Genomic DNA, 27599 nt, shown 5'->3' on the forward strand with positions numbered 1-27599 from the left:
ATTTGAGGGGGAGCCACTTCACTTAGAAAAATACGGCTCTGAAAAATTAAATGCTATCTCACATCATCCATTGCTATACTCTATATCTTGTGAGAATATCTTTCAGTCATTTTGTGCTACACGAGTACATTATTGTTTTGACTTGACTATTTAAGTTGATCCATACTGGACTGTTTGAGTTGACATAAATTTCTATATATTATTTGTTGAACTCAAGCAGATCACTTACATACAGTTTTTTTTTTTTAGGGGAAAATGCTTCATTTTGAAACGGCTTGTTGCCGATTTTTTTTTAAATCTTCCCAAATTATATCCTGTATCTAAATGATTGTTACTCATTGTTTGCATATATGCTTTAATTATTTTATCTTGGACCTTTTTTCTCTTGCCAAAAGGGGGAGAATAGACAAAATTGGGTACTTTTGTAATAATTGAGCTTCTAAATTTTTTATGCATCTTGCCAGAAGAAGCCTTTCTTGGCTGTACCCACTTTTGCATAAAGTATTTGTCATCATCTAAAAGGGGGAGATTATTGACCTAATTGGTCATATCTCATTTTGATAATGGCAAATACATTGGTACTGATGTTTGCCTTGAGCTTGCATGCGGGTTCACACTATGCACGAGGTTGAAAAGATTTCTATATCATGATGACTTATGGTGACTCTAAGGAAGACTATAGAATATTATGCTTAATTTGTAACTGTATTTTTTATATTGTTCATTGGTTTGTAATTCAATATGGTCTGTAATAATTGCATCATGCATGAATGGACTTTATGCTTAAGTTGCCCTAGATTGACCTTAGGTTCCTATACACTTAGTGCACAGGACCCCCCTACACTCACATCTCATCAGGGGTAAAATTTAAAATACAAAATGGAACTTAGGCTTAAATTATAAGGGCTTTGGGCGACTGAACCAAATAAGTCTAATTGCCTTGGTCGATCGAATCGTTGAAAGGTCAAAAAGTTGGTTTGACTTCAGGTGATCGAACTTAAATGAACTGAGTGTTCACGGTCAACCGAACTTAAGCTCTTATTTTTTCTGACAACTCGGGCGCCCGAACTTCACGTTCAAAATACCCCTAGGTGAGCGAATGTTCAAGTTTGGTAAACCGGACTCGAGACCAGGCGTCCGAAGCTTGGACAAATTGGAAAATTGCCTTGGTCAGAAAACCAAACCCTTATTTAGGCACCCAAAGTTCAAAATTCACCTTTTTTGTTATGTTTGTTTGGGCCACTGAACTTATGGCTCAATTTACCGAAACTTTTGGGTTGGCTAAATTTTTACCACAGTTAATTAGGGTTAAATAGGGTTAATTTTCTTAAATTATTTTACATAATTTCAATAATTCCCTATGTGTCCCCAACGGTTATAATTTTGGTCTTCTATATATATATATATATATATATATATATATATGGGTTCATTTGGACAATTAATGAGTGATTAATATTATCATTAAGAGAAAATTTCTCTGAAATTTTGAGAGCTCATTTTTCATATACAAACCCACATACACTCTTCCTTTGCTATCCCTTTGATAAATCAATTCTTGTGAGAGTTCTTTGAGTGGCTATACATTGTTATCTTTGCTAGGGAACTCTCATTGTGTTGTATATTTGATTTTTTGATAGAGAGTTGAGCATATGGTTTTTCCCTGATTTTCACTAATAAATCTCTGTGTGGGAAAACCTTTGTAGCTAGTGAGTCTTTACTTCTTTGTTGCAAGAATCATCAAGTTTGTGTGTTTTTGATTGTGTAAAATCTTTTTCACAAGCTTATTGATATTTCAAATATCTCTTAAGCAAATATTTTGAGAAAATATTTTTTAAGATATTTTGAATACTCTTGTTGAAACTCTTTGAAACCTACTGTGATTGATTAATATTGATACTTTATTTCATAGTTTGTTCTGAGATACACTCTAGGACTTGATTGCATATTTATACCAGATTAAGTGATTAGCACACTTAATTTGCACTGAGCATAATTACTATCATTTGTAAGTGCATATTTATTTGGATTATATTGTAGTACATATCTGCTTGTATAAAAGCACTTTGTTTGTACACAAAAATTTATTTGACTATCTGTTGTATACCTGACGTGTGTTAATAAGAGGGAGACTTGCCCTGTGAAAAGTCTCTGACTGGTTTCGACCCAGTTAGGAAAGTTAGGTGCACCATCCTGGTAAGGTGCTGTATATGGTGCCGCTTTGCCCGTGAAGTTAGCCTTAGTGGAATCTTTGTGCTTGTGAGCCAAGGCAGGGACATAGGCAGTATTGGCCGAACCTCGATATCATTTTTGGTGTCACTTTTACATTTCTTGTATTATATTATGCTTTGTCCTGATTTAATTTTCCTGTTGAATATGCTGCATATCTAATTGACACGATATTGTATCTGGTTAAGAAATACTGAAATTGTTGTGTGCATACAGAAAATGGTTTAATATATCATATTTGCGATTTCATACATACTTAGACTGCCTCTAGGTTGTGTATTATTGCTACTGGATTAGTTGATCCGAGGAGAAATTTTTTAATCTCCAATTCACCCCCCCTTTTGGAATTGCACCAAAGTCAACAAACCTATAAACAGAGTGGAGTTCAAAATATGCGGTATATGATAGCAAAGAGTGGATTTGTGAATAAATGTAGTCTAACGGGTTTGTATATATTTTTATGTGAAACCATCAAACCAGTCATGCAATTCAAAAACATATATGTATATAATAATAACAAGGTAAGAGATAAAGAGTTTTAGTTTTGAAATTAGTTCTTGCCATTAAATATTAAAATAAACTTCCCTTTTTGATATTATCAATGAAGTATTGAGGGTGATGCTTGCTGAAAAAAAATGTTAAAGATCATACAAGCAAGCAAACGATATTATGGTTTAGCATTTAAGCACAATTTCATAAGATAACCAGAATAAGACAACTATATAGATCTTAAGAATTTTAACACTCAAAGACAAGATCATATGGTGACACTAAAGACAGTGGGTAACAACATATTTTATATTAAGATTTTCAATAAAATTATCACATTTAAGCACAAGTCACATTTGATTCAAAACAGATCTAAGATAAAAAGTGTTGGAGAGCATAACAGGGTAGGAATTTTAATTCTAGATGCTCCCCTTTTCAATTTGAATCCTAACTTAGATTGTAACGACCTGAAAAATAATGGTATTTAAATAATAAAGAGAGAGGGAAGTGGAAATAGAAACAGAAGGAGGCAGTAGGAAGCGTTCGTCAATGACATTGCACTGTGGAGATAATAACTCAGAATTCTTACATAGGGCCTCGTCAACAAACACAGGGAATTCATCGATGAGCGCATAAGGGGACCTTATCAATGAAGCCACGCCTCGTCGACGAGAAGATACCGAGAAGGGTTTTTGGACAGTTTGAAATTCTTTGAAGAGGGGGAGAGTTTGTCGACGAAATTATTAAAGGACTCATCGATGAGGTGACATGTCTCGTCAATGAATCTGGCTTTATAAATAGTGAAAACCTAGATTTTTTGATGAAAAACTGGCGCAAGCAATCTCCTTTTTCTCTCTCTACACCCCTTTCCCATTCTCTCTTCGATTCTGGGTCCGTTTTACACCAGATCTACGATCTGAAGCCACCAAGACGCTCCTGGAGAAGTTCTCTGCCAGTCTGCTGGAGTTGATTGTTGGTGAAGTTGGTTTGGATTTCGTCCCAATCTTAGGGTAAGACATTTTATTCGGTATTTGTCTTTCCCTTAGTTATAAGAAATACAATACACGAAGAAATACTGATGTTTTATTTTGGGAGATGTGGTTTTCAGGGTGTTGAGTGGAGAACCCTGCGGGTATCGGACTAGAGTACAGTAGGGGCTTTTTAGAGTTAAGGTAAGGAAAATATGCTATGTTAGGAGATTTATTTACGTAATCAGAAATTTTATATATGTATGCATGTATACCATATATTATACAGGATATGAATTTTTAAAGTATGTGTGGCCTGAGTATATGCTATTGATATGGAGTTTTATGTAGTTTTTCAGTATTTCAAGTTATACAAATATTGTTAGATAATTTCAGATTCTATACAGACAGAATTTGTATACATATACAGTTTATTTCAGATGATTACATAGACAGTTATATATATGTATCAGTATATAGATATTTATTCAGAACAGTATATACAGTGTATATAAAAAGTTATGTTTTCTTAAATTCCTTAACACTTAGATTATACAGAAAGGAAGTATAGACAAATTATATAGAAAGAAAGTACAGACATATTACACAGTTATAACATCAAGATGCTACAGATATTACAGTATTTATAGTACAACAACATAGTGTTATGGTTATTTTGGAAATATAATGAAAACATTATAAAGAGGATAGTATGTATATATATAGTATCAGATCCCTGTGGAAAGATTACAGACAGATACAGTACAGATATAGAATATAGAGCATGGTACCGTTGCTAGACATAGATAGAGTGCAACCATATATCTCAGATAGTGTGTGGGTACCGTCGACCGTGCTCAGAGAGTATGCAGCTCCCTAGTTGGCTGGGTGGAGGGAGCCAATTTGACGAGGTAGCAGCCAGTCCCGAGCTTAGGAATGTATGCAGTTTGGCCGAACTGGAGTAGTGTAGAGTATAGTGACTTACCTAGAGGACCGACCAGGTTAAGTCCCGCCTACGGGTCGCACAACCCTGTTATAACGGGTTAAATCATGACATACAGAGTCCCAGGGAAAGAGCACAGTTATATATATGTATACAATATTATAGTTTTGTTGCATGTAGTATATTATACCAGTATGAATGATAGAAAGCTCAGATGATACAAATGTTTAAAGCTATTATACATATGTTTTATAGATTTTCCAAATCATGCAGTTTTTAAATACTATTACTATAATTTTATGACTTGGTTGTCACCCACTAGTAATAGCATATTTCCACTTATTGAGCATCAACTCACCCCATTACTTTAACATTTTTCAAGTGAGCCAACTAGGTGAGCAGATCAGGCTCGCAGATAGGGGGTTTACTTGATCACTCTGGTTATACGGTAAGTTTTTGTATAGGATTTTGTATTTTTGGGATAGTTGACACTGGAGAGAGTGATCTATTATGTAGATATGTTTGAGAATACTGAATTCTGGTATTGTGTGTGTGTATATATATATATATATATATATATATATGTATGTATATGTATATGTATATGTGGTTATGTGATTTATATTTTTCGCTGCATAGTGGCTCTCATTATATTCGAATATTGGAGTAATTTGTTATTATATATATAATGAATGAGAATTTTGAGGATGTTACATAGATGATGTAAACTGGTTATACTAGTTGAAGACTAACTTTACTATGCTTAGTAGTATGAGCAATTAATCTAAATCTTTTAAATCAACTTTACTGAATATTTCTTAACTATATTTATCCTTGATCAGTATAGTCGTCCCTATAGGTCACAAATGCATCAGAAATAAATATTAAGGCATAACTATAATGTTCATAACTGAGAAAAATCCACATCTATTTATAGATCTTTTAAGAACAGGATATGATGTTCAAGGTTTTTCAAAAGAGCCTCAATATTTCAAAAAGCGAAAGTGATGCGTATGAGTCCTTTATGTTCTTTCTACAGGGAATGTGCTTAGTTCTCTAAATACTTGATGATTATGTAAGGATGAAATTCAAAATTTCTAGTTTTCACTTGTTCTTTCAAAAAGATTTTAACATTAATTTTATCATAATCATCTATGTACACAATTTTACTTGGGAAAATTTTAATGAAATTTCAACAGCATGCCGTATGTAAATCGGACATTTTCTCATAAAACCTATACCTAATAAATGATTGTTTTCAACAAAATATACATATGAATCATGCAACAACCTAAAAACCACTACCAACATGCAATTCACATCATTGCATCCGCCATGCAGGAGGCATTCTAGACTTAGCATGCAATTAGGTAGTAATTATCAATTCATAAATAATAATCTATCCATCATAGAATATAAACACTAAAGAGCAGTGGATGGATTTGAGTTCAGTGCAGTTCTTATGAAGGCATATAGACATAAATGTTACAAAGTAATGAGAGCATTTTAATTTATATGACCATGAAAAATGTAGGCTTCCCCTGAGTTATGCACTTAATGATTTTATGCCTTTTTCATCACTAATTATTTTAGCCAAGGTTCCTAAAATTTTCAATGGTTTAATTTTGGCATTGATTTCATTAGGCTTCTCGGACCAAAAAGTCACAGTGAATATTCGTTAAGGTGATAAGCCTATGTTTGCCTCTTTTATTATGAATCTCAATATGTGTGAGAGGCACAAGGTTGGATGGCTTCAACTTTAATTGCATGTGCAAAGGTTTCCTAGACATTTGAATTTTCTTTAAATTGAAACCTAGTGCAATCCTTTTAGCCATTCAACCTCATTATAGGGATATGAAGCTCTAAGTGATTTGATTTAAAGTTTGAGATTAAATTTCTATTATGTTTAGAAGAGTATTTGAGGAAGCAAGACGTTATGCATGATTAGCACGCCAAGCAATATGTCCTAACTAGTTTTAGCAAAGAGCAGTATGAAGTGTATAAATATTTAAAGAATGATGCTTTTTGGTAATTTCAAATCAACCATGGCTGGTGGGTTTCCATTGAAATATAATTGACAAGTTAAGGTAAGGATATGAGCCCATGGATGGATAATATTTTACAGGATATGATCATTGAGTGGTAAAGATTTCTTGTGGATGAGATAAACCAAAATTAGAGGATTTATGATTTAAACTCAAAGGGAAAAATTTTATGATATCTAAATGAAGACTTGATTCCCTTAGTGGATGCCCCTAATTTGGTTGAGAAGAGATGTCTCATAATAAGCACTCAATTCTTTTGTCATTTATGATCAATAGTGCTATAAGCCTAGAGTAATGATTGAGATTTTGATCAAGGCTTGCTAATCTTATGATTCTTAGTATGGTAGTAGTGTATAATAAATACATATACTAAGATTTATAAATTTAAGCATGCACCACTTCTCAAGCCTATAGTCATCACAACCCTTAAACCTAGGAACTAAGGAAGTGTTAGCTTTGGTGTATTCCCAAGAAGGGGGGGGGGGTGAATTGGAATTTTAAAATTTATTCCTAGGTTTAGCTAATCTAACAACAGTATATTCGCAACCTAGGGTCTATCTATACAGTTCCAAATGTGCAGATAAATAAAACGTGCGAAAATTAAATCATACGCGACATTCACAATATGTGATAAATAAATTACGAAAAATTAAAATGCACACATGATATGTTGTCGGGGTTCGACCAATACTGCCTACGTCCCCGCCTCTAACTCGCAAGCCCAAGGATTCCACTAAAACTCACTTAACGGGTGGAGCGGCACTGGTTACAACCAAGTCAAATTAACACAGGGCTGACCTCAACCTTTACAAATTCTTCTTGCGGGGCAGAGAAGGCCCTAGGTCAAATTCATAGGGTTGACCCAAACCTGATCCTTCTGGGCTAGATCAAACCCCCTCAGACCACACTTGGAATTACAACAAATGTAAATTTTTGCGTACACAAAAAGGCTCCTTACATAAGCAGATTTGTACCACTAAGCTCAGTATAATCAATCAATCAATGCACATCAATAATATAGGAATTATAAGCTGAATGATGTATATGTGCTATCAACACTCAGTAGGATGTATAATCTCAAATATGCACAGAGTGTTCTAACAAGCTAATCTTTGAAAGCAAAGTGTATGAATTCTCAATATCAAATTAGTGTTTCAGAGATACTAGTAATAATATTCAAACGAACTCAAAATTTTTTTCTCAAATGTATCTACCACAAGAGTTTTTTGAAATCAAGCTTTGTAAAATATTTTGCATACAAAAAGAATGCTTAAGGAATCTTGCAATGTCAATGCTAAGATTTTTAAAGCTAATGAGTTTTTGCCAACATAAGACTTATTAAGTTAAATCTATAGGAAAACTCTAGCCAAACTCTCAATACAAAAATCAAACAATACAAATATCAATGAGAGTATAGGGCTATTTAGAATGAAGCACTAATAATCTAAACACTCTCTCTAGGCTTGCATGATAAAAGAAAACGAAGTAGAGGAGTATTTGGAATAGTATTTTGCAAAATAGGCTTTTTAAATTTGAGAGAATTTTTTGTTAATGATCTTACTAATCTCTCTCTAATTTTCACAAATGAGCCCCTATATATAGAAGTTGGGCAAATTATGACCGTTTAGGACATGTAGGGTATTATTAGGAATTTTTTAAAACAATTTAGCAAAAGTATTATTAGGAATTTTTTAAAACAATTTGGCAAAGTTAACCCCGTTTAAAAACTTTTAACCTCGGTAAAAAAAATTGTCCAACTTGAGAGCACCGGTCGACCGAACTTAAGGTTCAGTTGACCAAGCAATAGAGTTCGGTCGATTGTGCAAAAAATGAACTGAGAGTTCGGTCGACGAACTTGCATGGTTCAAGGGCAATTTTTCAATCCTGTGCAGTTTGGTCAATTGAGTTAATTTGAACTACAAGGTTCGATTGACCGGGCGGTTAGCAATTCCCACGTGGGGGTTCGGTCGACCAAGTAGTTGGTTCGCATTTTTGGTCGGTCGACCGAGGAGTCAAAATGTTGACCCAATGGGAGTTTGGTCAACTGAAGTGCCCTATGTATTTTGGTTTGGTCAACTGAATAGTCAACTTGTTGACCTCCGTACGGTTCAATCGACTAAGTAATTTACACTGTGAAAGTTTGGTCGATCGAAGCACTATTCAATGCAGAGTTTCGATCCTATTCTTTGTCAGAAGTCACCCCTATTCATATAGGTATTTTAAGTTATGGGGGACTTTACATGTGATGATTAGGGACCTAGGGTCAATCTAAGGTCAATGGCTAAGGCTTTTCAACTATGTCCAAAAATCCGGCGTTGGTCGACCGAAGGGTGATCCTTAAGGTCTTTCTAAGATCTTGAGCTTCTAGTCCTACATGCATGATATGCATATTATTACAGACCTTTTCTTAATTAAGATTACAGACCCAAATAGAAATTACAACAAATAAATATCAACTAGGGTCTTCATTTTCCTCCGAGTCTCCGACTGCCATCATATGATATTGCCAAGATAAACCTGCACATTAACTCGGCAGACATTAAATACTTGAGTATTTGTCATAATCAAAACAGGGTATGACCCATAGGGTCAATAGGAAAAATTAAATAATTATGTAATATCTATTTGTTGACCCTATAGGTCATGCCCTATTTTGATTATGACAAATACTCTGGTATTTGATGTCTATCCAATTTGTGTGCAGATTTATATTAGCAAACCAATTGATGACACATGAAGACTTGAAGACTAAAGACCCTGAAGACTTATTGTAATTTATATTTTGTGTAATTTGGGTTTGTAATAGTAATTAAATATATCGGTTTGTAATAATCTCTGCATGTCATGCATGTAGGTATTTGTAAGGTCGACCAACGCCAGTTTTATGGGCGTACATGAAAAGACCCTAGGTTCATACACATTGTGTACAAAGTCCCCATAATCACTTACATTATCAGGGAAAAAATTGAAATAAAATTGGACAAAATAGGATAAGTATGTGAGAAGTCGGGCGATCGAACCTCAGGAGTTCAAAACTCCTCAGGCACTCAAACTGCTGGAAAGTCAGCAGTTTGACCATGCTTCGAGCAACCGAACATAAAATGACCCTATCTCCCTTAAGCGACCGAACCCTTGGAAGGTTACTTTTCACCAACTCGAGCTATTGAACTTTTCAGTTCAAAAAGGGATCGGGCGACCGAACTTTGTTTTGGGCACCTGAATCGTGCAACAAATGCTTTTGTTCAGGCAACCGAACCTAGACTCGGGCGACCGAACTGTTTAAAAATATTTTTTTTAACTGAGTCTATTCGGGCACCCGAACCTCAGATCGGGCACCCAAACTGCTCAGGTTAAATTAATTTTTACAAGGGTTAAAATTAAGTAAATTGGGTTAATTTTCCTAATTGGTTTTAAAACAAATTTAATAATACCCATAAAGTCCCCAACGATTATAATTTTTCCATTCTCTATATATAGGGGCTCATTTGCAAAATTAAAGTAAGATTAGCCAAAATAATTAGCAAAAATCTTCTCTATCTCAAAATCTCATTTTGCCCAAAATACTCTCAAATATTTATTCCCTTGATACATATGAGATTGTGAGAGCATATTGCTAGGTCTTGCTAAAAACTCCCACTTGCTTGTGTGATTGTGATATTATTTTTTGGGGAGTTTGGCTTAGTTGATCCTAGAAATTTCAATATTATAAATCTTGTGCTGGGATAAACTAGCAAGCTTAGGATATTTGCATTGTTATTGCAAGTGTCTCATAGCTTTGATTTTGGTGTGCAAAATATTTTTCTATAAACTAAAATATTTTCAAACTACTCTCGTGCTCATTACATTGAAGGAAAATCTTTTGAGTTAGTTTGAATACTTGATTAACATCTTTGAAACCCTGATTTGCTATTGAGATTTCATTTAATTTGTTTCAAAGATACAACTTGTTTAGAACACTCTTGATCATATTAGCGATCATATCTTGTTGAGTGTGGCTTGCACAAAAATACATATCAATGAGCTTACATTTACCAACATTGTTGATGTGTATGTGATTGTGCATATTGGGTACATATTTGCTTTACATGAAAGCATAATCACTGTACCATTTAATTGTGAAGAATGCTGTTGTATTTCTAGGCGTGGCCTGAGGGGGCTTGATCTAGCCCGAAAGGATTAGGTTGGGGTCAACCTTGTGAATTTGACCTAGGGCTTTCTCCACCTCGCAAGGAGAATTTGTAAAGGTTGAGATCAGCCCTGTGCTAATTGACCTGGTTGTATTAGGTGCCGCTCCATCAGTTAAGTGAGCCTTTAGTAGAATCCTTAGACTTGAGAGCTAGAGGCAGGGATGTAGGCACAGTTGGTCGAACCCCGATAACATATCTTGTGTTTGTTTATATTTCCATACTTTATATTTACTACACGTGTATGTTATTGTGTGAATGGTGCACATGATTTAAATTTCCGTATATTATATTTATCGACGCATTTGTAATTGCATAAAAAGACCCTAGGTTGTAATATTCTGCTAACATCTAGTTTAACCTAGGAAAAAAGTTTAAAAATTTCAATTCACCCCCTCTCTTGGGAATAAACCAAAGCTAACACTATTCAAACCATCATTCCTCATCTCCTACTAAGTTTGCTTTCATGATTACCCACATCATTTCTTTTTCTAAGCCTCTGGCACTTCTGAATTTACACTTGTATTGTGTGTGCCTTTTTCTTTTATAAGATAAGCATGTTTTGTATACTTGTGAAGGATTATGCTTATTTATTCGGCTTTTACTTATTGAGACATTTTTATGACCGAGGGACTTAAAGTATGAATCCCTTTTCAAAGAATTATTTATTTTAATTCCCAAGGGTTTAATATGATTATTATTTTCATTTTTAACTTTGAGTGAAATTCTAGAATAATCATCAATTTCTTCTTCTGAGCAGATAATTTTTAATATCATATTAATCTTTCTCTTTTCTAAGATGGCATAATAATTTTTTTATTTCTCCTAATTGCTTTGCCAATCTTTTATTTTCCTTTTTCAAAAATGATTTCTGCTTAGATAACTTTACCAGAAATTTATTCATTTTCAATAAAGTCTTATCTAACTTTTCATACGAAGGCATGCTTTCATTTATCAATTTAGCGCATGATTCATTATAAGATACATCATAGTTATTATATGAATCATTGCATGCAATGTCAACAGTATAATCATAATTTTCAATAGATGATTCAATGCACAATATATTCACGTATTCTACATAAGAATCATCAAGTGCATCACAATATTCAATAGATGATTTAGCATATGGAGCAACACAACATTCAACACAAAAATCATCCATCAAGCTAGAGAGAATCATATACCTCTCCATCTATTATTGCACTATCATCGTGATTTACCACTTCTAGATCATTTAAGCTAGACACTATCAAAGTGGTGATCTCCTTCTCCTAGGAATCTCCATATTTCTTTTCAAGCTTCTCTCAGATATCCCTCGCATTTTTACACGCCATAATTTCATGAAAAATATGAGAATCTAAAGCACAGTATAATAATTCCATGACATATGAATTTGTAGGCATTAACCTAATATCATTTTCATCCAGAGGCATACGAATTTCTTTATCAATCACTTACCAAACCCGCCAGTCCTTTGATTTTATAAAAACGCTTATTCTAAATTTACAGGCAGTATAATCAACACCACAAAACACTAGAGGACTAAAAGGTGATTGTCCCATGATAATTGGGGATACACCAATGTGAGCCTTCTTGATCTTTTGCAAAAATGTCTAAGTCTATGCAACGAATCTCTGATAACAATTGTTGGAAGGTGTATTCCCAAGAGGGGGGGTGAATTGGGTATTTAAAAATTTATGCCTAGGTTTAACTAATCCAACAACAGTATACCACAATGTAGGGTATGTCCAAATATTTTCCAATTATTCACAATATTTAAATCATGCACACATTCATAATTAATTAAATCTGAGCAGACATGTGCAGGAAATTAAAGTGCAAGATTTTAAGAGCAGACACAAGAAATGTTATCGAGGTTCAGCCAATATTGCCTACGTCCTTGCCTTAAGCTAACAAGTAAGAGGATCCCACTAAGGTTCACTTAATGGGTGGAGCGGCACATAATACAACATCTTACCTGGATGGTGCACCTAGTTCTCTTAACCAGGTCTGAACCAGCTAAAGCATACCAGGGCACTCACCTTACTCAGTAAGCCCTCAAGTGGTAAATTGATCTTGTACTAATACATTTCATACAAAAGTTTACCAGCGAAGGCTCCCAAGAATAAGGAAATCTACCCACCCATACATGTAGTTTCCTTTTACCCTAGCATATTATGTAGCTTATTGCTACACCTGATACAACTAGCGCACCCACCTTTCTCAGCAAACCCTCGGGCGAAGAGTTGGCCTCGCCAAAACGCAACACGTTCTACTAGCATAAATACTGCTAATACCATAGTATATTATTTTGTTTACCATTATTCTACACCTCTCAACTGTTCATGTTCTCATCTTTTACTTTTTATTTCATTTCATTTCACTTTACGTGACTCTTTCCCATTTTACGTTGTTCACATTTCACATTTCATTTCCATTTCATTCATTTTCCATTTCATTTTCATTTAATACTCATTTTTATTTTAATTCTTAAATACTCGACATCTTTTAAGCCGTGGTTGGTTAGCTTCGGCATCTTTTAAGCCGTGGTTGACATCTTTTCAGCCGTGATTGGTTAGCTTCGGCATCCTTTCAGCCGTGGTCGGCATATTTTCGTTCGTGGTTGTTTCCATGATTACATTAACACTCACATGCAACATATTTCATATATCGTTTTCATACTCAATTCATTTTTTGGTATATCTTGCATCTCGTATATATAACATAATTCCACACAAAATTCTATTTTACTCATGCCACACAATTTGAGCAGTAAAATTCATACATATTCCTGTAAAATATGTCAACCCATATTTAACATTCATAAACTAGAAAATACCTTTAATTTCTTACATAATTATTCTAAAAAATATTTCCCACTTTCATCAGTTCATTTTTGCATATACATATCTAATAAACAACCCTAAATTCGAAAAAATATAATTTAAACAGTTGGCATTTTACCCATACCGAAACATATACACGTATATATAACACAATTTATTTTTCTATTAAATTTATAAAAATTCTGGTTTAATATATATATTTTTTCCCTTACCTAGTTTCTTGAACTACGCCAACAGGGACCTCGAAAAGTACCTACGACGCTCACCCGGATCCTGAATAAAAAATCCTAGTTCCATGTAATTAATTCTGAATAAAATATTATTGTAATATTTCCTAAATTCAAAAATTCTAAATAAATAAATGTACCCTTAAATATAGCCAAATTACCAAATTTTCCAAATCCCACTCTCGCTTTGGAGTGGGGCCTAAAAAACCCCAATTGAAAAATTACCTAAGCCAAAATGACGACGATCATGACTAGGATCCTATGGTGGTGTCTGATCGTCGATTTAACAACAAATTTAACAAGAAATTGAAAAATTAGGTGAAATATAATGATGCCTACGCCGCTTCCACAACAAATCCGATCCAGTAGAGATATCAATAGAGGAGTTAGGAATCCAACAGTACCTTCCGTTCTTGATCAGTCGAATATCTGTTGAGAAATGAGGGAAGAGAGAGAGGCAGAGATGGAGAACGAAGGTGGACAAACTGAGCGCAGAAGCTCTGTTGAAGGAAAATTTCTTCCTGAAGGCTTCAGGAAGTTTCTATATAATAAACAACTATATACCGTTATATATATATATATATATAATAATAATAATAATAACTTACCTATATATATATACTTATTACTTTAACCATATATATACCTTAACCTTATACATATATACCCATCATATTATTTACTAAATTAATTCAAGTTAATAATATTTAACTAATTAATTAGTAATAAATAATTTTAATTTAATTTAATTCTTTTTTTTCTATTTCCTTTATTTGTTTATTTAATACATTAATTTAATAATATTTAACTAATTAACTAATTAATAATTTTTAATTAAATATTTTTTTAAAATTTTTTTTCCAAGTTATTACATTCTTCCCTCCTTTAAGAAATTTCGCCCTCGAAATTTTGCTAGCTAATCAATCATTTCCTTAGTTCAGGAATTCATAACTCAACACATCTCTCGATACCATAATCTCTGTAATCAACTAAACAACCTCATATCACATATTCCCATATACTCCAATTTACATATCAAACACCCAAGTGGACCACCAAACTATTTAATCACATCACCTACATTATTCTCCTCCGAAGATTTTTTTTTTCTCCTTAAATCAATCAACATAACTTTCGAGTTCAAATCCCAAGTTCTTGTTTCTCTGCTTGGAAACATCACCATCGATGGATTTGCCATGATTTTCTGAAGCTAACTACTTCTTCAGAAAAACATAGAAGGTCATCAAGGGATTTTTGCCCCCAAGCTTACGAAACATAACCCAGAATTCCTAACGGTATCTTAATCTACCCATTACTATCCTTATCGCAACTCAATCCTATACTCTGGTATAAATCATCCCTAACCTAATACTCTAATGTTTCCATATCTTGGCGATGTGAAATTAATCACACTTTCGGCTAGACATTGCTCTGATACCATAATGTAATGCCCCGAACCCTTAAACCCGGGTCCGATGCGTTATACCTAATAAAATCCCTGATAATCTATAATCAACATATTTCGCAGCAGAAAACATAAATATAATCTCCACAAATATAATACCAGAGTTTTCTAAAATCTATCTACATACCGTAATAAACCATGCTTCCACCTATATTCAACATATATATATATATATATATATATATATATATATATATATATATATATTCCCAAAAAAAACATCTAGTATTCACAATCATTCCTTTCTTACCATCCTTAAAACATAAGACATAAAATATAAAATATTTACATTCCCTAAAATTAACATAGAAATATACCATTTTCTTTTTCTAATTCCCAATAACGCTATAAAACCTTGAGCTCTCTAAGCTCGACCTGGAGGAGGTCTGAAAAAAAAAATACATTTATATTCGAGTGAGACACATCTCAGTAAGGGAAGAAATAATATATTAAAATAGTGTGTGGCCAACATGAGTTTATATAAAAATATAATATTTAACATTTGAAAATTGTTAACATAATTTCTGAAATCATTTTCTAATCCTATCAAAACACATGCAAAAGATTTAACCCACGAGATTACCCAAGGATAGGGGTGATTACCTGCCCATACAAGTAGCACCCCTCTGCTTTGATACATTTGGCAACCCAAAGGTCACAGCTAAAGCATACTAGGGCACTCACCTTACTTAGTAAGCCCTCTAGTGGTAAATTGATTTCGTACTCATACAGTTCATACAAAAGTTTACCGGCGAAGGCTCCCAAGAATAGGGAAATCTACCCGCCCGTATAAGTAGTTTCCCTTTTCCCTAGCACGTTATACAGCCTACTGCTACACCTGATACAACCAGTGCACCCACCTTTCTCAGCAAGCCCTCGAGCGAAGAGTTGGCCTCGCCCAAATGTAACATGTTCTAATAGCATAAATACTGCTAATACCATAATACATTATTTTTTTTGCCATTATTCTGCATCTCTTAACTATTCATGTTCTCATCTTTTACTTTTCATTTCATTTCATTTCACTTTACATGACTCTTTCCCATTTTACATTGTTCACATTTCATTTCCATTTCATTCATTTTTCATTTCATTTTGATTTCATACCCATTTTTTTTTAATTCATAAATACTCAGCATCTTTTTAGCCGTGGTTGGTTAGTTTCGGCATCCTTTCAGCCATGGTCGGCATCTTTTTAGTCGTGATTGGTTAGTTTCGACATCCTTTCAGTCGTGGTCGGAATCTTTTCGACCATGGTTGTTTCCATGATTGCATTAACACTCACATGCAACATATTTCATATATCGTTTTCATACTCAATTCATTTTTTGGTATATCTTGCATCTCGTATATATAACATAATTCCACACAAAATTCTATTTTACTCATGCCACACAATTTAGCAGTAAAATTCATACATATTCCTGTAAAATATGTCAACCCATATTTAACATTCATAAACTAGAAAATACGTTTAATTTCTTACATAATTATTGTGAAAAATATTTCCCACTTTCATTAGTTCATTTTCGCATATACATATCTAATAAACAAGCCTAAACTCAAAAAAATATAATTTAAACAATTGACATTTTACCCATACCGAAACATATACACGTATATATAACACAATTTATTTTTCTATTAAATTTATAAAAATTTTGGTTTAATATATATTTTTTTCCCTTACCTAGTTTTTTGAACTACGCCAACAGGGACCCCGAAAAATACCTGCGGCGCTCACCCGGATCGTGAATCAAAAATCCTAGTTCCACGTAATTAATCTTGAATAAAATATTATTTTAATATTTCCTAAATCCATAAATCTTAAATAAATAAATATACCCTTAAATATAGCCAAATTACCAAAATTTTCAAATCCCACTCTCTTTTTGGAGCAGGGCCTAAAAAACCCCAATTGAAAAATTACCTAAGCCAAAATGACGATGATCACGACTAGGATCCCATGGTGGTGTCTGATGGTCGATTTAAAAGCAAATTTAACAAGAAATTGAAAAATTAGGGGAAATACTCCTTTCCCCTGGAGTCGCTTACACGACAAATCCGCTCCAGTAGAGATGTCGGTGGAGGAGTTAGAAATCTAACGGCACCTTCTATTTTCTGATCAGTCAAATATCTATTGAGAAATGAGGGAAGAGAGGTAGAGATGGAGAACGAAGATGGACGAATTGAGCGCAGAAGCTCTGTTGAATGAAAATTTCTTCCTGAAGGCTTTAGGAAGTTTATGTATAATAAACAACTATATACCTTTATATAAATATATATATATATATATTATAATAATAACTTACCTATATATATATACTTATTACTTTAACCATACATATACCTTAACATTATACATATATACCCATCATATTATTTACTTAATTAATTCAAGTTAATAATATTTAACTAATTTTAATTTAATTTAATTCTTTTTTTTTTCTATTTCCTTTATTTGTGTATTTAATACATTAACTTAATAATATTTAACCAATTAACTAATTAATAATTTTTAATTAAATATTTTATTTAATTTTTTTTCCAGGTTATTACATTCTTCCCTCCTTTAAAAAATTTCGTCCTTGAAATTTTGCTAGCTAATCAATCATTTCCTTATTTCAAGAATTCATAACTCAACACATCTCCCGATACCATAATCTCTATAATCAACTAATCAACCTCATACCACACATTACCATATACTCCAATTTACATATCAAACATCCTAGTGGACCACCAAACTATTTAATCACATCACCTACATTATTCTCCTTCGAAGATTTTTTTTTCTCCTTAAATCAATTAACCTAACTTTTGAGTTCAAATTCCAAGTTCTTATTTCTATACTCAGAAACATCACCATCGATAGATTTGCCATGATTTTCTGAAGTTAGCCACTTCTTCAGAAAAAACATAGAAGACCATCAAGGGATATTTGCTCCCAAGCTTACGAAACATAACATAGAATTCCTAACAGTATCTTAATCTACCCATCAGTATCCTTATTGCGACTCAATCCTATGCTCCGATATAAATCATCCCTAACCTAATACTCTAATATTTCCATATCCAAGTGATGTGAAATTAATCACACTTCCGGCTGGACATTGCTCTGATACCATAATGTAACGCCCCGAACCCTTAAACCCGGGTCCGACGCATTATACCTAATAAAATCCCTGATAATTCATAATCAACATATACACAGCAGAAAACATAAATATAATCTCCACAAATATAATACTAGAGTTTTCTAAAATCTATCTACATACCGTAATAAACCATGCTTCCACCTGTATTCAACATATATATATATATATATATATATATTCCCAAAAAAAACATTCAGTATTCACAATCATTCATTTCTTACCATCCTTAAAACATAAGACATAAAATATAAAATATTTACATTCCCTAAAATTAACATAGAAATATACCATTTTCTTTTTCTAATTCCCAATAATGCTATAAAACCTCAAGCTCTCTAAGCTCGACTTCGAGGAGGTCCGGAAAAAAAAAATACATTCATATTCGGGTGAGAAACATCTCGATAAGGGAAGAAATAATATATTAAAACAGTGTGTGGCCAACAAGAGTCTATATAACAATATATATTTAACATTTGAAAATTGTTAACATAATTTCTGAAATTATTTTCTAATCCTATCCAAACACATGCAAAAGATTTAACCCACGAGATTACTCAAGGATGGGGGTGATTACCTGCCCATACAAGTAGCACCCCTCTACTCTGATACGTTTGATAACCCAAAGGTCATAGTTAAAACATACCAGGGCACTCACCTTACTCAGCAAGCCCTCAAGTGGTAAATTGATCTCGTACTCACACAGTTCATACAAAAGTTTACCGGCGAAGGCTCCCAAGAATAGGGAAATCTACCCACCCATATAAGTAGTTTCCCTTCGCCTAAGCACGTTATGCAGCCCACTGCTACACCTGATACAACCAGCACACTCACCTTTCTCAACAAGCCCTCGGGTGAAGAGTTGGCCTCGCCCAAATGTAACATGTTCTACTAGCATAAATACTGCTAATACTGTAATACATTATTTTGTTTGCCATTATTCTGCATCTCTTAACTGTTCATGTTCTCATCTTTTACTTTTCAATTCATTTCATTTCACTTTACGTGACTTTTTCCCATTTTATATTGTTCGCATTTCATTTCCATTTCATTCATTTTACATTTCATTTTCATTTCATACCAATTTTTTTTAATTCATAAATACTCGGCATCTTTTCAGCCGTGATTGGTTAGTTTCGACATCCTTTTAGCTGTGGTCGGCATCTTTTCAGCCGTGATTGGTTAGCTTCGACATCCTTTCAGCCGTGATTGGTTAGCTTCGGCATCCTTTTAGCTGTGGTCGGCATCTTTTCTGCCGCGATTGGTTAGCTTCAACATCCTTTCAACCATGGTCGGCATCTTTTCGGCCGTGGTTGTTTCCATGATTGGATTAACACTCACATGCAACATATTTCATATATCGTTTTCATACTCAATTCATTTTTTTGGTATATCTTGAATCTCGTATATATAACATAATTCCATACAAAATTCTATTTTACTCATGCCACACAATTTAGTAGTAAAATTCATGCATATTTCTATAAAATATGCCAACCCATATTTAACATTCATAAACTAGAAAATACCTTTAATTTCTTACATAATTATTGTGAAAAATATTTCCCACTTCCATTAGTTCATTTTCGCATATACATATCTAACAAACAACCCTAAACTCGAAAAAATATAGTTTAAAAAGTTGGCACTTTACCCATTCCGAAACATATACACGTATATATAACACAATTTATTTTTCTATTAAATTCATAAAAATTCTGGATTAATATATATATTTTTCCCTTATCTGGTTTCTTGAACTACGCCAATAGGGACCCTGAAAAAATACCTGTGGCGCTCACCTGGATTCAGAATAAAAAATCCTAGTTCCATGTAATTAATCTTGAATAAAATATTATTTTAATATTTCCTAAATCCATAAATTCTAAATAAATAAATATACCTTTAAATATAGTCAAATTACCAAAATTTTCAAATCCCACTCTCGCTTGGAGTGGAGCCTAGAAAACCTCAATTAAAAAATTACTTACGCCAAAATGACGACGATCACGATTAGGACACCATGATGGTGTCTGATTGTCGATTTAACAGCAAATTTAACAAGGAATTGAGAAATTAGGGGAAATATGCCTTTCCCCAAGAATGGTACCTACGCCGCTGCCACGACAAATCCGATCCAGTAGAAATGTCGTTGGCGGAGTTAGGAATCCAACGACATATTCCGTTTCCTGATCGATCGAATATCTGTCAAGAAATGAGGGAAGAGAGAGAGGCGGAGACAGAGAACGAAGGTGGACGAACTGAGCGCAGAAGCTCCGTTGAATGAAAATTTCTTCCTAAAGGCTTCAGGAAGTTTCTGTATAATAAACAACTATAAACCTTTATATATATATATATATATATATATATATATATATATATATATATATATATATATTATAATAACTTACCTATATATATGTACTTATTACTTTAACCATATATATATACCTTAACCTTATACATATATACCCATTATATTATTTACTTAATTAATTCAAGTTAATAATATTTAACTAATTAATTACTAATAAATAATTTTAATTTAATTTAATTCTTTTTTTTTCTATTTCCTTTATTTGTTTATTTAATACATTAATTTAATAATATTTAACTAATTAACTAATTAATAATTTTTAAATAAATATTTTTTTAAAATTTTTTTTCCGAGTTATTACATTCTTCCCTCCTTTAAAAAATTTCATCTTCGAAATTTTGCTAGCTAATCAATTATTTCCTTATTTCAGGAATTCATAACTCAACACATCTCTCGATACCATAACCTCTGTAATTAACTAACCAACCTCATACCACACATTTCCATATACTCCAATTTAGATATCAAACACCCAAGTGGACCATCAAACCATTTAATCACATCACCTACATTATTCTCCTTCGAAGATTTTTTTTTTCTCCTTAAATCAATCAATCTAACTTTTAAGTTCAAATCCCAAGTTCTTATTTCTCTGCTTGGAAACATCACCATCGATGAATTTGCCATGATTTTCTGAAGCTAACTACTTCTTCAAAAAAATATAGAAGACCATCAAGGGATTTTTGCCCCCAAGCTTACGAAACATAACCCAGAATTCCTAACAGTATCTTAGTCTACCCATTATTATCCTTATCGCAACTCAATCCTATACTCTAGTATAAATCATCCCTAACCTAATACTCTAATGTTTCCATATCTTGGCGATGTGAAATTAATCACACTTTCGGCTGGACATTGCTCTGATACCATCATGTAACGCCTCGAACCCTTAAACCCGGGTCCTATGTGTTATACCTAATAAAATCCTTGATAATCCATAATCAACATATATGCAGCAGAAAACATAAATAATCTCCACAAATACAATACCAGAGTTTTCTAAAATCTATCTACATACCGTAATAAACCATGCTTCCACCTGTATTCAACATATATATATATATATATATATATATATATATATATCCCCAAAACAAATATCCAGTATTCACAATCATTCCTTTCTTACCATCCTTAAAACATAAGACATAAAATATAAAATATTTACATTCCCTAAAATTAACATAGAAATATACCATTTTCTTTTTCAATTTCCCAATAATGCTATAAACCCTCGAGATCTCTAAACTCGACCTCGAGGAGGTCCTGAAAAAAATAATACATTTATATTCGGGTGAGACACATCTTAGTAAGAGAAGAAATAATATATTAAAACAGTGTGTGGCCAATATGAGTCTATATAACAATATAATATTTAACATTTGAAAATTGTTAACATAATTCATGAAATTATTTTCTATTCCTATCCAAACACAAGCAAAAAATTTAACCCACGAGATTACCCGAGGATAGGGGTGATTACCCACCCATACAAGTAGTACCTATTTGCTCTGATACATTTGGCAACCCAAAGGTCACAGCTAAAGTATACCAGGGCACGCACCTTACTTAGTAAGCCCTCATGTGATAAATTGATCTCGTACTCACACAATTCATACAAAAATTTACCGATGAAGGCTCCCAAGAATAGGGAAATCTACCCGCCCATACAAGTAGTTTCCTTTTGTCCTAGCACGTTATGCAGCCTACTGCTACACCTGATACAACCAAGGCACTTGCCTTGCTCAGCAAGCCCTCGGGCGAAGAGTTGGCCTCGCCCAAATGTAACATGTTCTACTAGCATAAATATTACCAATACCATAATACATTATTTTGTTTGCCATTATTCCGCATCTCTCAACTGTTCATGTTCTCATCTTTTACTTTTCATTTCATTTTATTTCATTTCACTTTACGTGACTCTTTCCCATTTTACATTGTTCACATTTCACATTTCATTTCCATTTCATTCATTTTCCATTTCATTTTCATTTAATACTTATTTTTATTTTAATTCTTAAATACTCGGCATCTTTTCAACCGTGGTTGGTTAGCTTCGGCATCTTTTAAGACTTGGTCGGCATCTTTTCAGCCATGATTGGTTAGCTTCAACATCCTTTCAACCGTGGTCGGCATCTTTTCAGCCATGATTGGTTAGCTTCAACATCCTTTCAACCGTGGTCGGCATCTTTTCAGCCTTGATTAGTTAGCTTCGACATCCTTTCAGGCGTGGTCGGCATCTTTTTAGCCGTGATTGGTTAGTTTTGGCATCCTTTCAGCCGTGGTCGGCATCTTTTCAGCCATGATTGGTTAGCTTCGGCATCCTTTCGGCCGTGGTTGGCATCTTTTAAGTTGTGGTTGTTTCCATGATTGAATTATCGCTCACATGCAGTGTAAGGACCTGCTTAATTTATCACATAACAAACATAAATAATAACAACATCAACCTGAACCCATGGGTAGCGGGGATAACCTGACATAAACAGCGGAGTAACTAAACTCACTCAACGACAGCCACGACCCGCCGGTCTCTCAAGGTCTCCTGAAAAATTAATTTAAGTTCGGGGGTGAGACACTTCTTAGTAAGGGAAAATAAACTAAATACAACTATGTGGTAATATGAATATATAATGCAGTTATACATATACAATAGATTTCATATATCTTTAAATATTCGTCATAACATATATAATCATCATATACTTTCATATTTTTCTAGTAACTCATATCATTCATAAATCATCTGTTATATCTGATAATACTGAAAACATACCTAGGATGAATAGCTAGCTGATGTTATGTATTACCCCCCATGACGGGTTGTGCAGCTCGAAGGCGGGACCCGACAATGGTTGACCGACCACTATTGAGTCAAAAATGTCTGTCAGTACAATGGGCTTGCCGCACCTTGGTCTGGACTTCTAGGTGGACGCCTAAAACTCTACACTGAAAGCCACATTGACTATTCATCTCCCAACCCCTCGTGGGTGGTTAGCACAAGTCTGAACATAGATATCTGATCTATATAGCTACAGTACCGAGCTCCTAAAACTGAACTAAACTAACATCCCAGTTTTGATAACATATAATACATGATACTATAGCATTTTTCATAATTTCACAAATACGGCCTCGCGCCGAACATTTCATAAATATGGCCTCGTGCCAAATATTTCATAAATATGGCCTCGTGCCAAACATTTCATAAATACAGCCTCGTGCCATACATTTCGTAAATACGGCCTCGTGCCAAACATTTCATACATATCATTTTGAAAATAAATCAGTTATCGTGTATTTCAAAATCATCATATACCGCATTAACACGTAATTCTTGAAAACTTGCTTATTCGTAAAATTGCCGTAATATAATACTTTTCATGAAAAATAATACTCATGCCACATAATGCTGAATTACATCATACGTTCCATCTAAAATCGTAACTCCTGTATACGGCAGTATTATCCCCAAACATACATTTACTCAATAATATTCATATATAATACATGTTTTTTTGAAAATCAATTTGCTGAGAAATAATGGTAATTTGCGTGGAAAAATAACTTCTTTAGTTCATTCCTTTACCTGGCAACTAAAAAGCCCTTATGTATTCCTGAACTCACACTCGTAGGATTTCCTTATCAATATCCTGAAAATGAAAATTCTCAGTACTAAACTTTAGTATTTTCACGTGTATACCATTTCTTATAACTATTGTAAGATCAAATTTGCCTTCAAAAGCCTTACCTTAACTTAGGGATGATTTCCAACTTGTTTTCACCAATGATCCGCTCTGGCAGATTTGGAGAGAACTTCCTCGGGAGCGTCGTGGTAGCTTTAGATCGTCAAATCGGCAAAAATACAGCCCAAAATTGAGGAGAGAAGAGAGAGAAATCGTAGGGAGAGAGAGAGAGTGTGAAAATTTTCCTTAATTTTAACGTTTAATCTGAGTTTTTGATATTTATAGGACTAAATTCGTCGACAAGCCATGTCATCTCATCGACAAGACCTTCAATAATTTCATCAATGAAATCCACTCCTCCTCAACGAAATTCAGATTGCTCAAAAACCACTCTCAGTATTTTCTCGTCAACGAATCTTGCCTTCGTCGACGAGGTCCTCTTATACCCACGTCGACGAATCCCATGTGTTCGTCGATGAGGCCCTCATAACTTCTCTTGGTTATTACTTCCAAAGTGCAATGTCGTTGATGAACGCGAAGTTGACTTCCTCCTTCTGTTACTGTTTCCATTTCCTTTCCTTTTTATTATTTAAATCTCATTATTATTTCGGGTTGTAACATTCTCCCCTCCTTATAAAATTTCGTCCTCGAAATTTACTATTCATGTAATTTATCATCCCTTAGTAGGAAAAATGGTTTACTTATTTTATTACTTACCCTCACTTATGGCGGAGGAATACCGTGGTAACATTTCAAGTCCTGGGAGATTACATATACCAAAAGAAAATTTCCCTCAAAACTAAAATACCTCTTACTACTAGAGTATTACATGTACCTGCAAAAGAAACATTCCATATTTACTTATATTTCTTATTTACATACGGAATTCTTAGAATAATTGCGAGTATTTCTGTCTGATCTGTTCCTCAAACTCCCAAGAAGCTTCGTCTATTGCATGATTTCTCCATAAAACCTTTACCAACGGAATCTTCTTATTACGTAGTTCCTGTTCCTTTTAGTCTAGAATCTGCACTCGTACCTCCTCATAAACTAGAGAATCACTGAACTTTAACTCACCATAGCTGATAATATGAGAAGGATATGGGATGTATTTCCTTAACATAGATATATGGAATACGTCGTGCATCCTGAATAATATAGGTGGCAATGCTAGCCTGTAAGGCACCAGCCCCACTTTCTCTAAAATCTCAAATGAACCGATAAATCTAGGGCTAAGTTTACCCTTCCTACCAAACCTCATAACTCCTTTTAATGGAGCTATCTTCAAAAATACGTGATCATGCACATCGAACTCCAAATTCCTACGGCGATTGTCAGCATAACTCTTCTGTCGGCTCTAAGCTACACTGATTCTATCCTTGATAAATCAAACTTTATCATACACCTGCTATACCAGCTCTGGCACCACAGCTCGCCGCTCACCCATCTCGTCCCAATACAAAGGAGATCAACATCTCCTACCGTACAGTGCCTCAAACGGTGCATGCCAATATTGGACTGGTAACTGTTATTATATGCAAACTTTACTAGTGGCATGAATTGAGTCCAACTACCCCCAAAATCTAAATATATGCTCGAAGCATATCTTCTAATATCAGTATCGTCCTCTTAGTTTGCCCATCTGACTGAGGATGGAATGCCGTACTAAACGATAGCTGAGACCTTAAAGCTTCCTGTAAGCTTCTCTAGAACTGTGACGTGAAATGCGGGTCTCGATCTGACACTATGGATACTGGCACTCCATAAGAACAAACTATCTCCTGGACATAAATCTTTACCAATCGACTGAGGGGATCACTAATCTTGATAGGGAGAAAAATGGGCGAACTTAGTCAACCGGTCTACTATCACCCAAATCACATTCTGGCCATGTGATGTCGATGCCAGCCCTGAAACGAAGTCCATAGATATATGATCCCACTTCCACTCTGGGATAAATAGCGGCTGCAACTGACCCGTTGGCCTCTGGTGCTCAGCTTTTACCTATTGGCACGTCAAGCACTGGGCTATATACTCGGTAATCTCCCTCTTCATACCACTCCACCAGTAAAACTCTTGCAGATCCCTATACATTTTCGTTCTATCGGGATGAACTATATACAAGGATCTGTGAGCCTCCTCTAAAATAGTCTTCCTAATGTTAGCATCAGCGGGAACACATATTCTAGAACGGAACTGTAAAGCTCCGTCATTTGAAATGCAAAATTCTTTTTCCTGACCAACCTGCACTCTGTCCATCACCTCTACTAATTCTGGATCTTCTTTTTTAGTAGCTTTAATTCTTTCTTGCAGCGTATGGTGCACCACTAAACTGGCGATACATACTGGAGTATTACTCTCAATCAATTCAATGCCGAGTCTCTCTAGATCCATCATGATCGGATGCTAGATCTCCATAGCTGCCAACGCTAATTCCCCATATTTCTTACTCAGTGCATTAGCTACCACGTTTACTTTCCCTGTGTGGTAACTGATAGTACAATCAAAATCCTTAATAAACTTTAACCACCTTCTCTACCTCATGTTCAACTCCTTCTGGGTTAAGAAATACTTTAAGCTCTTGTGGTCGAAGAAAATCTCGCACTGCTCGCCGTACAGGTAATGCCTCCAAATTTTTAATGCGTGCACCACTGTAGCCAATTCAAGATCAAGGGTAGGGTAGTTCTTTTCATATTCTTTCAACTATCTGGACGCATACGCCACTACCTTACCATGCTGCATCAATACAAAGCCAAGTCCTTTCAAGGATGCATCACTGTAGATAGTATAACCCTCACCCCCAGACGGGATGATCAGTACTGGCGTTGTGACTAGCCTCTGCTTCAATTCCTGAAAACTCTGCTCACAGCTGTCATCCCATTCAAATCTAGAATTCTTTCTAGTCAGTCATGTCAGAGGTCCTGATAAAGCTGAGAATCCCTCAAGAAAATGATGGTAATATCTAGCTAACCCTAAGAAACTCCT

Source organism: Malania oleifera, chromosome 3 (genome assembly GCF_029873635.1).
Source record: "Malania oleifera isolate guangnan ecotype guangnan chromosome 3, ASM2987363v1, whole genome shotgun sequence".
In the NCBI taxonomy this organism is placed as follows: Eukaryota; Viridiplantae; Streptophyta; class Magnoliopsida; order Santalales; family Ximeniaceae; genus Malania; species Malania oleifera.